The sequence below is a fragment of the Piliocolobus tephrosceles genome, chromosome 7 (genome assembly GCF_002776525.5).
Source record: "Piliocolobus tephrosceles isolate RC106 chromosome 7, ASM277652v3, whole genome shotgun sequence".
NCBI lineage: Eukaryota > Metazoa > Chordata > Mammalia > Primates > Cercopithecidae > Piliocolobus > Piliocolobus tephrosceles.
The window spans coordinates 64,565,891-64,579,376 of NC_045440.1; positions in this window are offsets into that span (position 1 = coordinate 64,565,891).

Sequence of the window (13,486 nt, forward strand, 5' to 3'; positions counted from 1 at the left end):
ATACGACCTTGCTCTTGCAAGAATTTCATAATCAAAAAAATAAAAAAAAAATGTTGGTGGGGATGTGGTGAAAAAGGAAAATTTTTACATGGCTGGTGGGAATATAAACTAGTACAACTACTACGAAAAACAGTATAGAGATTCCTTAAGGAAATAAAAATAGAACTGCCATTTGATCCAGGAATCCCACTACTGGGTATATACCCAGAAGAAAAGAGTCATTATACGAAAAAGATACTTGCACATGCATGTTTATAGCAGCACAATTTGCAATTGCAAAAATATGGAACCAGCACAAATGCCCTTCAATCAATGAGTGGATAATGAAATTGTGGTAAGTATATATATACACCATGGAATACTACTTAGCCATAAAAAAGAAGAAAATAATGGCTTTAGCAGTGACTTGGATGGAATTGGAGACCATTATTCTAAGTGAAGTAACTCAGGAATGGAGAACCAAACAAAACATTCTATGTTCTCACTCATAGGAATGATACAATGGACTTTGAGGACTTGGAGGGAAAGGGTGGGAGGGGATGAAGGATAAAAGACTACAAATTGGGTACAATGTATACTGCTAGGGTGATGGGTGCACCAAAATCTCAGAAATCACCTCTAAAAAACTAATGTGTGCAAATACCACCTGTTCCCCCAAAATGTATAGAAATAAAAAAAAAAATTAAATCACCACTAGACTAATTGTTGCCTACAAGAAAAAAAATCTTTTGTCTGGTTTTATATCGTCTTATAATATGTCTCCTTTATATATTTATTTAGCTGAATGGAAGTTTAAAAATTGTTGTTAAAGGTATTTGCATATGTGTTATGAATGTAAGAATCTATAATTGTTTCTTTTTAAAAAGTCTTTTGTCTGGTTTTATATCATGTTAGAATATGGCTCCTTTTCTAGGTTTTAGATGTATTGGCTTCGAATTGATATTATTCCTTCCCTGAATATTTAGTAGACTTCAGTATTGAAGTCTTCTGAGTATGACATTTTCATTGTAGAAAAGGATTTTGGCTACAAATTCAATGTATTTAAAAGATAGAAGGCAATACTAATTATGTATTACTGCTCAAGTTAACTTCTTTAACTTATTTCTTTAAAAAACTGTTCATTTCATTCAAGTGGCCAAATTTATTGCTATATAGTTATTTTTAATATTTCCTTAATATCTGTTTAATATATGATTAATCTGTGATATTATTGCCTCCTTGATATGGTTTGGCTCTGTGTCCCCATCCAAATCTCATCTTGAATTGTACTCCTATAATTTCCATGTGTTGTGGGAGGGACCTGGTGGGAGAAAATTTGAATCATGTGGGTGGATTCCTGCACACTATTCTCGTGGTAGTGAACAAGTTTCACGACATCTGATGATTTTATCAGGGGTTTCCACTTTTGCATCTCCCTCATTTCTCTGGCAACTGCCATGTGAGAAGTGCCTTTCACCTCCCATCATGATTTTCAGGCCTCCCTAGCCATGTAGAACTGTAAGTCCAATTAAACCTCTTTTTCTTCCCAGTCTTAGATATGTCTTTATCAGCAAGGTGAAAATGAACTAATATAGTAAATGGGTACCAGAAGCGTGGTACTGCTGAACAGATATCCGAAAATGTGGAAGCAACTCTGGAACTCGGTAACAAGCAGATGCTGGAACAGTTTGGAGGGCTCAGAAGAAGACATGAAAGTGTGGGAAGGTTTGGAACTTCCTAGAGACTTGTTGAATAGCTTTGCCTAAAATTGTCATAGTAACATGGACAATAAAGTACAGGCCTGGGTGGTTTCAGATGTAAATGAAAAACTTGTTGGGTACTGGAATAAAGGTGGCTCTTGTTATGTTTTAGCAAAGATACTGGCAGCATTTTGCCCCTACCCTAGAGATTTGGGGAATTTTGAACTTGAGAGAGATGATTTAGGGTGTCTGGTAGAAGAAATTTCTAAGCAGCAAAGCATTCAAGAGATGATTTGGATGCTGTTAAAGGCATTCCGTTTTATAAGGATAGCAGAGCATAAAAGTTTGGAAAATTTGCAACCAGACAATGCAATAGAAAAGAAAATCACATTTTCTGAAGAGAAATTCAATGCAATAGAAAAGAAAATCACATTTTCTGAAGAGAAATTCAAGCTGGCTGTAGAAATTTGTATAAGTAGTGAGGAGCCAAATGTTAATCCTCACAACACTGACAAAAATGTCTCCAGAGCATGACAGAGACCTTTACGGCAGCTCCTCCCATCACAGGCCCGGAGGCCTAAAAGAGTAAAGTGGTTTTGTGAACCAGGCCGAGTCCCTTGCTGCGTGCAACCTAGGGACTTGGTGCCCTGTGTCCCAGCCACTCCAGCTGTGGTTGAAAGGGGCCAGTGTAGAGCTCGGGCCATGGCTTCAGAGGGTGCAAGTCTCAAGCCTTGGCAGCTTCCATGTGGTGTTACACCTGCCAATGAACAGAAGTCAGGAATTAGGGTTTGGGAACCTCCGCATAGATTTTAGAAGATGTATGGAAATGCCTGGATGCCCAGGCAGAAGTTTTCTGCAGTGGCAGGGCTCTCATGGAGAACCTCTGCTAGGGCAGTGCAGAAGGGAAATGTGGGGTTGGAGTCCCCACACAGAGTCCCTAATGGGGCACTGCCTAGTGGAACTGTGAGAAGAGGACCACTGTCCTCCAAACTGAGAATTAAAGATCCACCTACAGCTTGCACTGTGTGCTTGGAAAAGCCTCAGACACTCAACACGAGGCCATGAAAACAACCAGGAAGGAAGCTATGCCCTGCAAAGTCACAGGGACAGAGCTGCCCAAGACCATAGGAACCCACCGCTTGCATCAGTGTGACCTGGATGTGAGACCTGGAGTCAAAGGAGATCATTTTGGAACTTTAAAATTTGACTACTCAACTGGATTTTGGACTTGCATGTGGCCTGTAAACCCTTTGTTTTGGCCCATTTTTCCCATTTGGAATGACTGTATTTACTCAATACCTGTACCCCCATTGTATCTAAGAAGTAACTAGCTTGCTTTTGATTTTATACGCTCATAGGCAAAAGGGACTTACCTTGTCTCAGATGAGACTTTGGACTATGGACTTTCAGGTTAATGCTGAAATGAGTGAAAACTTTGGGGGACTGCCGGGAAGGCATGATTGGTTTTGAAATGTGAGTACATGAGACTTGGAGGGGCCAGTGGTGGAACGATATGGTTTGGCTCTGTGTTCCCACTGAAATCTCATCTTCAATCGTACTCCCGTAATTCCCACATGCTGTGGGAGGGACCCAGTGGGAGATAATTTGAATCATGGGGTGGATTCCCCCCTCCTATTCTCATGGTAGTGAATAAGTCTCATGAGATCTGATGGTTTTTTCAGGGATTTCCACTTTTGCCTCTCCCTCGTTTTCTCTTGCCACCATGTAAGAAGTGCCTTTCACCTCCTGCCATGATTCTGAGACCTCGCCAGACATGTGGAACTGTAAGTCCAAGTAAATGTTTTTCTTCCCAGTCTTTGGTAAGTCTTTACCAGCAGTGTGAAAACAAACTTATACACTCCTTAATTCCTGAAATTGCCAAATTTTTTCTTGATCAGTTTCACTGGAGTTTTATCAATGTTGTTCATCTTTTCAATAAGCCAGCTTTGATTTTTCTCTTTTACTTTGTTGCATTTATTCTACTGCATTGATTTATGCTCTTGTCTTCATTATTTCACTCTCTCTGCTTACTTAAGGTTTAATTTATTCTTGTTTCACTAGTTCCTTTAAGGTACAACCTCAAATCATTAATACAAAGTCTTTTATTTCTTTTCTAATACAACTATTCAGCTACATCTACCAGGTTTTGATATGTGATATTATGATTTTAACCTAGTTCAATTTTTTTTTATTTCTCTTGTGATTTCTTCTGTAATGCATAGGTTGTTGGGAGCCTGTTGTATAATTTCAAATATTTAAGAAATTTTCATATATTTTGCTGTTACTCATTTCTAGGTTAATTCTGTTACATTTAGATAACATCCTTTGTATGAGTATAACCCCCTTACATTTATTGAATCTTGTTTTATGGCCCAGATTATTTTGGTGTTTTATGTGCATTTGAAAGGTGTGGGTTTTCTGTTGTTGGGTAGAGTGCTCTATAAATATCAGTTAGACAATATTGGTTGATGAGGTTTTCAAGTGTCTCTATTTTTTCTGATCTTCACAATTCTAGCAATTGTTGGGAGTTTTCTGTGGAAATCTCCAAGGATAGTTTGGATTTGTCTATTTTATTTTTCAATTCTACCAGTTTTTGCTTCTTATATTTTGATGCTTTATTTTTAGATAAAAATGTCACAGGATCCTTAGGGTGTCACTTTTCCAGCTGGAAACCTCTGTGGCCAGTGGAACCTTTGTCCAAGTTTTGCTTGGGCACACTGGGCTTGTTCTGCCCACTCAGCCTGGCAGACTGCACTTGGCTCATGCTACCAGCCTGGATCCCACACCTGCCAAGGGCAAGCCAGATGTGGAGTGGTGAGGGGTGTATGAGTGAGTGAGCATGAGATCTGGCCACTGAGCACAGCCAGGCATGCCAGCTGTGAAGGAGAGGGCAGCTCCAGGTGCCAGCAGAGGCACTGGCTCCCTGTGACGCTGTGGCTGGACCAGGCATACTGCAAGCAGCTTCCAGGTTGGCACTGGGAATGCAGTGGCACCCAGAAACCTGGAGATGCCAGAAACCACAGAGCCTCAAAGAGGGTGTCACAGCTCCGGCTCAGTGAGCTCCTAAGTCTGTGCTCCCTGAAGGGCTACAACTCTTCTGTCCTTCTTGTCACCTGCAACATGGCACGCAAGAGGCATGTTTAAGACCTGTTTGTGTTACAGCTCTTTCAGCCCCACCATTAGGTGGGTCCTTGAATTCTTGTCTCACGTCCAGAAAGAATGAGATACACAGACAAGTGAAGGGTGAACAAGGTGAAGAGGTGCCTTATTCAGAACAGAACAACTCAGAGGAGACCCACAGTGGGAAGCTCCTCTCTGCAGGAAGGTTATCCCATTGTCTGCCTGAGTCTGGCTGAGTTGGGGAGTGTTACTGGTTTCAGAGGAGAGGAAGTGCATGCTGGTTGTTCCATGGACAGCCATGGATAGGCTGGAAAAAGCACCATAAGTTCTCACTCCGGTCTGGGCAACTGGCAGCCCGTCCCACTGACCTCAGGCAGTTCCTGGCCTGAAGGTGGGGTTTCACTGGGGATCTGCCCCTTTCCACCCAGGAGCCTATTTGCCTCCTGCTGCCATTAACCTGCCATCACAGTGCTCATGGCACCCAGACTGTTGATGCCGAAGGGTGCCTGCAGGTCCATGCTGAGCCACCCTTAGCCCTCCTTCAGGCTCCGTCTCATGGTTGTGGGTATGCAGGGGACTAAGGCAGCAGGGGACTGGCGTGTCAGCACTGCCCTGATCACTCACATAGCAGGCCAGGTAGTGACAGTGCCCAGGCTCAGCCACAACTTCACTCCGAAATTGGAGCAGGTTCCAGGAGCAGGAGAGGCCAGGCAGTGGGAGCAGGCACTTCCAAGCCTATGGGGAAATGGGGACTTCCTGGACATGAGAGAGTGCAGAGATTCCAGGTCCAGAGATGCGGGTGGGCATGTGCAGCTGTGCCCAGAATGGTGGGGCTTCTGCCCCTCCAAACAAGGGGGCGGGACTTCTGCCTGTTCCCAGCTCCCACCATCTCCATGGAGCACACAGCCCCAACAGCGCTTCCCCTACTATAGCCAGCATAGTGAAAGCGGCCAATCCAGATGGACTGCTGCTGCCATCACAAACACATTTAGTACTATTGTAAATGTCTTCTTGATGAAACAACTCTTTTGTCATTTTAAAATATCCTCCTTAAATGTGGTACTAATCGTTGTTCTGAAATCTATGTTCTCTGATACAGACATAGCTATTCTAGCTTTCTTTTTATTTATATTAAACGTATAGCTTTTAAAAATAGTTTTATTATTAACTTATGTAGGTCATTGTATTTAAATGTATCTTATATAGGCAAGGTAGAGTTGGGCTTTGTTTTTTTTTTTTTTTATCCAGTCTGACAATCTCTTCCTTTTAATTTGAATGTTTAGACCAGTGGTTTTCAAACTTTCTGGTCATGTGATCCCTTTACACTCAACGTGATTTTGTTTATGTGAGTTAGATATTTATTTGTTGATACTCTATTAGAAATTTAAAAAACATTAAAAAGTTTATTGTTACATTTAAGAATAAAAACAGCATTACATTTTAACATGCATATACATTTATGAAAAATAATAACTTATTTTCAAAAAGAATGAAAAAATGTAGCTTTTTTATACATTTTTGCAAATCTAGCTTTCTATTTCTTCTAATGTCAATTTTGTAATATTTGCTGAATTTTTAACCTTTCAAATTTTCTACATATTTATAGTATTTCTTATAATTAAACATTTCTTTTGTGTCCCCTAGGTCCCATTTTTTTTTTCTAATGCTGCCTGTTTATATTCTTTCTTCATTTATTTTTGAATCAAGTCAGCAAAAATTTATATTTTCTTTTCTGAGTTAATTTATTGATTAAGAAATAGATTGTTGAGTTTCATAATTGGGTAATTTATTTTTTCTGTTTCTTGATGTCAAATCTGAGAATCTAAAACCATAATTTTATCCTGATTTAATCAGTTGTGGCAGGTAGAATGCTTTTGTTACTCTTATGCAGTATTTTAGATGAACTATGAATTGTAATAAAGACATGATCTCTTCCCCACATATATTGTATTACATTTCCAAAGTATTTAGCCAAACACGAATTAACTAATTAGAAGGAAAGTGGTTACATAGAGAAAAAGCAGATGCATCAAGTCCCAACCAATTTTACTGGACGCTAGCCTTCCTAATACAGCCACATGACTACTAGTGCCACCTTTCACAAGATGATTGCTAGATCTAAGAAGCTTCACTCTTTTCAATATGTTATTATGAACATGTTCATAATACACAAAAAATATACAAAATACACAAAAAAGATTAGTAAAATGAACTATGTGTACTCATCACCTAGAGTCAAGAGTTTGGATAAAGACTTTACCAAGCTTGTTTTATTTCTTTCTTTTTAATTTTCTTAATTCTGTTTTTCTTTCATTTTATTTTTGCTGAATTTTTTAAAAGCAAATAATATATATCATTTCATTTAACTCCCACATACTTTAGGGATATCTCTAAAGATTTTTTTATACAACCACAATGACATGATCTCACTTAACAAAATCAACAATAATCTTTGGTTTTACCCAATACCTGGTCCAAGTCAAATTCTTCAATTGTCTCAAGAAATTCCTTTTTATAATTAACATATTTTAATTAGGATCTCCAAGTCCACATATTGCATTGAGTTGTTTTATATTGTAAGTTTATTTACTCTAACCTAGTCCATCTTCTACTACTCCCTGCTTTTATATGCCATTGAACTTGTTCAAGAAACTAGTTCAGTTGTTATATAAAATGTCTTATATTCTGATTTGCTTATTGCTTACACATAATGACATATAACATCTTGTATAATCTATATTTCCTATAAATTGGAAAGTTGCTGTTAAAAGCTTGATTTGATTCATGTTTAACTTTTTGGGGGCAAGAATATTTCAAGATAGATCCATGTATTTTATATTGGATAACTTCAGAAGGTATGTAACATATGGTTGTTCTACTTCATAGAAGTTAAAATAGATCAATGGTTTCAGGTGGTAAAAGATTGATCCTTCCATTGCTAAGTTTGCCATCGAGTTTTATTTCATATTTTATCTATTGATGACCACTACCTAAGTCAATTATTTGTTTAGAGGTTGAAATATAACAGTTTAAAAAATTTTATCTTTTCTTCCACATTTATTTGCTGGATTTCTTCTGTTGTAATAGTTATTTCTAATGATGTGCAATATTTGTGTTTGTATGATTTTAACTTTCTCTTATTAAGTGTAATTATAAATTAATTTTTTCTTTTAAATGCATGAGTTTTCCAGTCAATAGATTTCAGTAATTAGACTTCATCTTCTTTGGTAATATGTATCCTGTCTTTCTCCATGTTGGTTCTTGTGTCATTTGGGCACAACTCCATTAGTGTGGGATAGTGTTCTTGCTTTCTGGAACAAGTTGTCTCAGGAAAATCTAGATTTTATACTTCAGGCATGTATCCAGCTACTTCTCTAAAGAACTTTGGTATTTATGGAGCACAGTCTTCATATATGAGCTGTCATTGCTACTGAGTTACTGTAGCTTTTAAACCTCATCAGTGGACAGTACTAGAAAATGCATATGCTTAAAGAAAATAGTCACAATTTCATACTATTTTCAATTCAAAGTTACCATTGTAGTTTTGTATTATTTTCTATGAATTTATCTTTATACCTTGTTTTCATACACTAAAATTTTTAACTTAGAACATCAACATAATTGCATACTTGCTATATTCTCCTATATCAAAATGGATCACATTGTTAATTATATAATTCAAGTTATTGACATCCTTATTTGATTTGAGTTTTGGAAGAGGTGTAATAAAATATTTAACTATTACTGTAGGTGTTTCTATTACTCTTTTATGCAATTTTGTTTTTACTTGTATGTATTTCTAAGCTCTGCTGTAAGCTACATAAAGGTTTAAAACTGTTATCTCTTTATAATCAATGTACAATTTGGCAATATGAAATATTCATCTTTATCCTGTTTGATGCTTGTCACTTCAAATTTTATCTGTCAGAAAATACTATGTTATGCTTGCCTTTCTTATTTAATACATCTTTATTTCCAATTTTTGGTGTTATGTTCTCGATGTGCCTTTTGCAAATAGCTTATAATTCAAATTTGTGTGTGTCTTTGTATGTGCATGTCATATGTGTTTGTATTTATATAGCATCATTGCATTTTCCGCTTATTCTAACATTCTCAGCCTTTTAAATAGAGACACAGCTCTGCTATAAATTCATACTTACAAATATATAATTTTGGTTATACAATATTTGGGCTGAAGGTGAGGTGAACAAGTGTTCTTAGAATTTCATCATGATCTAAAGTATTATAGATTTTTTCTTCACAAACTAAAGCTAAGGTGGTTTAAATAAGAAGATTAACTACAAGAAAAAAATTAAAAATAACATTTAGTAGTTCAGCTAACCTTTAAAATTGATGCTTACACCAATAATTAGATACATGGTTAGTCATATGCATAGAAAAATATGTGTGTCATAAAATGAATATATTGCTGGAAATACCACTTAGCCTACAGAAGATAGAAAGAAACAAAAGTGATACTCAATGTCTCTTCAATGAATTATCAAGTGAAAAAATTCCTTTAATTGTGCAGGGCAAAGAAAGTGGCAGAGAGAGTGGCAAAGATTTTTAGTGGCTAGAATTTTTCAAGGGCTCCTTTCCTTTTCCAGAAACCCCAGCAGTTAACCTTTTCTCTAACATCTATTGTGCTCAATTAGCTGCTGATCAAATGATGCCAATAGCCTACGGTATTTCTTAATCAATTTTACCAAGTAGAAATTAGCAAATGAATTGCAAAAAAACATATTCTCAACATAATCCCTTGAGGCAGAGCAGGAGTTCTGCTTTTTGGGAAAAACAAACTTGGAAATATATGGTGCAATGCTATAGCATGTGGAGCAGCATTTACTGCTTTTGAAGTTTTAAGAGACACAAAGTTCATCCCATTGCCAAGGAATTTCCCAGTTGTGTGGTTTACCCAGATGATCAGATGCTTTCTGAGCTCAGCATCGATCATCTTGCATTTTATTGGTCTCTGCAGTGTCATTACTATGGTTCATTATACTGTTTGCAACTGTCTTGGCCAACCTTGAAGATGGGTTCAAAAAGGCTCTCATCCTGAGAACATTTCTCCACCTTTGCCTATTCTGACTAAGTCAGCTAGGTTTCCTCCAATCAGGAACTGATTAGGTGGGAAAGGCATGAAACAAAATCAAGTGTTGGGAGGGCATATACATCAAAATCTCTTCTATGCTTGTTATCAGGGCTCATTCCTGAAGCCTCTCATGTAGCTACTTCTATCCTATTGCCAGGGAGCCTGGCTAGATTCTACCAGCTTTTAAGTTCTAGTGGAAAAGTTAAAACCCTGCTTCTTAGATTTTTCCATCTATGTACCATTGATAAACAGAACTCAATCTGGGAAGGGCTGGATGTTTACGGGATGAAGTAAGTGGTCTCAGGTGGACAGCTCTGTGTGTGCATGTGTGTGCATGTATGAGCTCATGTGGGTGTGTGTGTACATGTGTGCACGTGCATGTGTGAAGCATGCCACCTGGCACAGTTCACCTTCATTCTGGATAGTATACAATAATTTATTTGGGGGTCAAGGAATATTCTTCTACTCTCAATTTATAGACTTTTGTTGAAGTTCTACTGTGGGCATGAGGTTGGCCAATCAGAACATTATTCAGCTAGCCACAGCGACTAGTTCAGTGACACAACTGGATCCAGTGACACTTAAAGCATTTTTTCCCCCGGGACTTGTAGGAAAAATGATTCTTGCTTTATTCCCTGAATTTTGAAGCAGAGCTCTCTGACATCCATCTTTTGTTTACAATAATGAAGTCAATATGGAGGAGAGAAGATTGTAAAATGAGATGAAGAAAAACATCCAGGTAAGCTAACCCTAAAGACGGTCCCACCCACAGGCTTTTCATTTATATAAGTAAATTTGTTCCTTTTGTGTTTAAACCACTTTGGACACACATTGCCATTTGAAATGAACATACACAAAGTCCTTACTGATTCACTAATGCAAAACCTGTGTCCTTGAAATTCTTTGAAGTTTTTGGTTTTAGCCTAACAATTCATACACATTTAGCATTCAATTCCACAATATAACTATATATTTTTAAATATATAACATGTTTAAATTCTCATTCAAATTACTTAACTGTCTGCCTCAAAATTTTCAAGTAAAATTTATTTTCCAGGAGGAGATGTCATATTTACTATATAGTTTCTCATTCCCTTGACATAATTCTGCGTGTGCCAGGTGGTACATCTACTGCAATTTTAGAAACACAGACTTGAGGAGTTGTGGGTACAAGTATAATCGGGAACTTCTGAATACAGAAAGTTTTCAGGACTCAAAGACATGGAAATGTAGTGATAGCATAATAGGCTTTGTCACAAGAAGACCCATTTGGGACTTCACAAACAGGCAGCATTCATCCCATCCACAGAGAAAGCTCCTGTGTAGAGGAATGCATAAATATAAAAATTCCATAAGGTAGTGTATGAGGTTCACAATCTGAATTTCAACAACTTTATTGAAATATCTATGTGTAAGCAGAGATATCCCACGTTATAAATTACGACATATGACACGAAAGGAAAGAAAGAATACAGCTAATGCCTCTGGGGAGTATGTTTCCTTTTCTTTTTTATTTCTCAGAGTTATTATTTCCCTACCTCACAATAACGTACAGGTTATAGACTACTGAGTTCATTTTTTTCTCACAAAGTTACTCTAAATATCTATTGTTCAATAGGCTCAGACTTTAGATGGTGATGAAAAATGGCATAGATGCTTGACTCATGCTCTGTGAAGACCCTGTTTTACTGTGCATTGCCAAATGTCCACAGGCTGGAGGAAATAGGATATGATCAAACCACTAAATCTTTTATCAAATTTCTTTTAAGTGAACTTTTTAAGCAGGTGCACACACATCGTTTATAGGAAAGTGGAATAAAATTTCAACATCTGAATGATTTCAGAAATCCTGATAAAATGAGAAATATTCAGCCAAGTGTCTGGATTTCTTGTTCGCCTATTAGCTACCACCTCAGTAATTGAAGGCATATGAATTTTGTCTTTACTTCTTGATTTTGTCTTTACTTCCTTTGACTCATAAACCTGTAATGAACTCTAGACATCGTATAGCATCTTCTCTGGCTGCTGGTCCAAATAATCTTAGATGGAGGATTCAAAGTCTCCACTTCTTACTACATATTTGATTGTCATGAATTTTCTTTACATAGGAGGCTCTAGAATGCTACACAGCAGTCACAAAATACAGAAAATAATTTAAGATCCCACCTCAACATTCTGCAATAACAAAAGTTTAGCAAAAAAGGAGAGTATCACTTGATGTTCAGTTCTCATTCATCCAAAATTCATGGTTTCATTTTGAACTGCAGTATTATACTTGAACGTATGATGCTTTTTTTCTTCCTTGGCTGAGCCTACTTGGGTGTCTTTATTTCTAATTTGTTTCAAGCAACTAAAGGAAATTAACACCACTTTGCACCCTAAAGATTAATGGCCAAGGAAGTTACCTCTCCGATGTTACAAAATATTTTTGGGGATCATTTCTTCCCCGGAGCTCATTTGGACTTACCTCATTCCCTGCAAAATAGAAACTGTTGTTAGCTGTAAGAGCTAGGAAAAAGCTGTCTATAGCTAGGAAAATAGAAATAATAACAATATTTTCAGAAATAGACATAATTAAAGACATTGAGCGCTGTCTATAACGTTTGTTAATGTGAGAATCATAAGAGGGGTTTCTTTTTGTCATTGCATACAATAATAGCAACAGAGCAAAGGTATTCAAGAATTCAGAGCTCCCATATGTTGTTTTCTCTAATTGTACTAATTTGAGTAATTTTGATCCTTGGTAGGTTATAACTATTTGGGTGCTCCTTAATTTGGCATCCACAAAAATGATTTAATGTGCTTTATTTTATACAATGAAATAATTCCAACACACTAGTTCATTAAGAATATATAAACAGAATGGAGTATTTATTACATATTAAGGAAAACTCTGGAATGTAAATATCAGTCATGGGCTGTAGTAATAAAAAATATGCATTTTAAGGAAATGATAGTGCTCAACTATAGTCTACAAAATTGAATTTTATCCTATCTCCCTACTCAATTCTTCCACTGAAAAGCAGCAAGTGGGTTAGAGAGCACAACCAGGCAGAGAAAAAGTTATATTTACTGGGTGTCTACCATGTTATTAAGCTATTTATAATAGCAAATGAAAGAAAAGTGTACATGTATCCAAAAAATTAGAGTGATTCAGGAAACACTAAACAAAGTGGAGAAAGGAGACAATTTATTTTGTAGCAATGCCTTGGATCACTATTTTCAAAAATGGATGAAAGATCTAAAGATATGAACCCTGACTGACACAGTGCTTGTATATGAGTTCTAGTTTCATGTTCAGGCCTGTCCCAGACAACCATGAAACAGGAAGCTTCATAATGGAGGAAGAACACAAGATCTAAACTTTCAGACACTCCCTGACTTGTTTCGCTTCTTGAAAATACAGTATTCCCATTGCAATATTTATTTCTTTTTTTTTATTATTATTATAGTTTAAGTTCTAGGGTACATGTGCATAACGTGCAGGTTTGTTACATATGTATACATGTGCCATGTTGGTGTGCTGCACCCATCAACTCGTCAGCACCCATCAATTCATCATTTATATCAGGTATAACTCCCCAATGCAATCCCT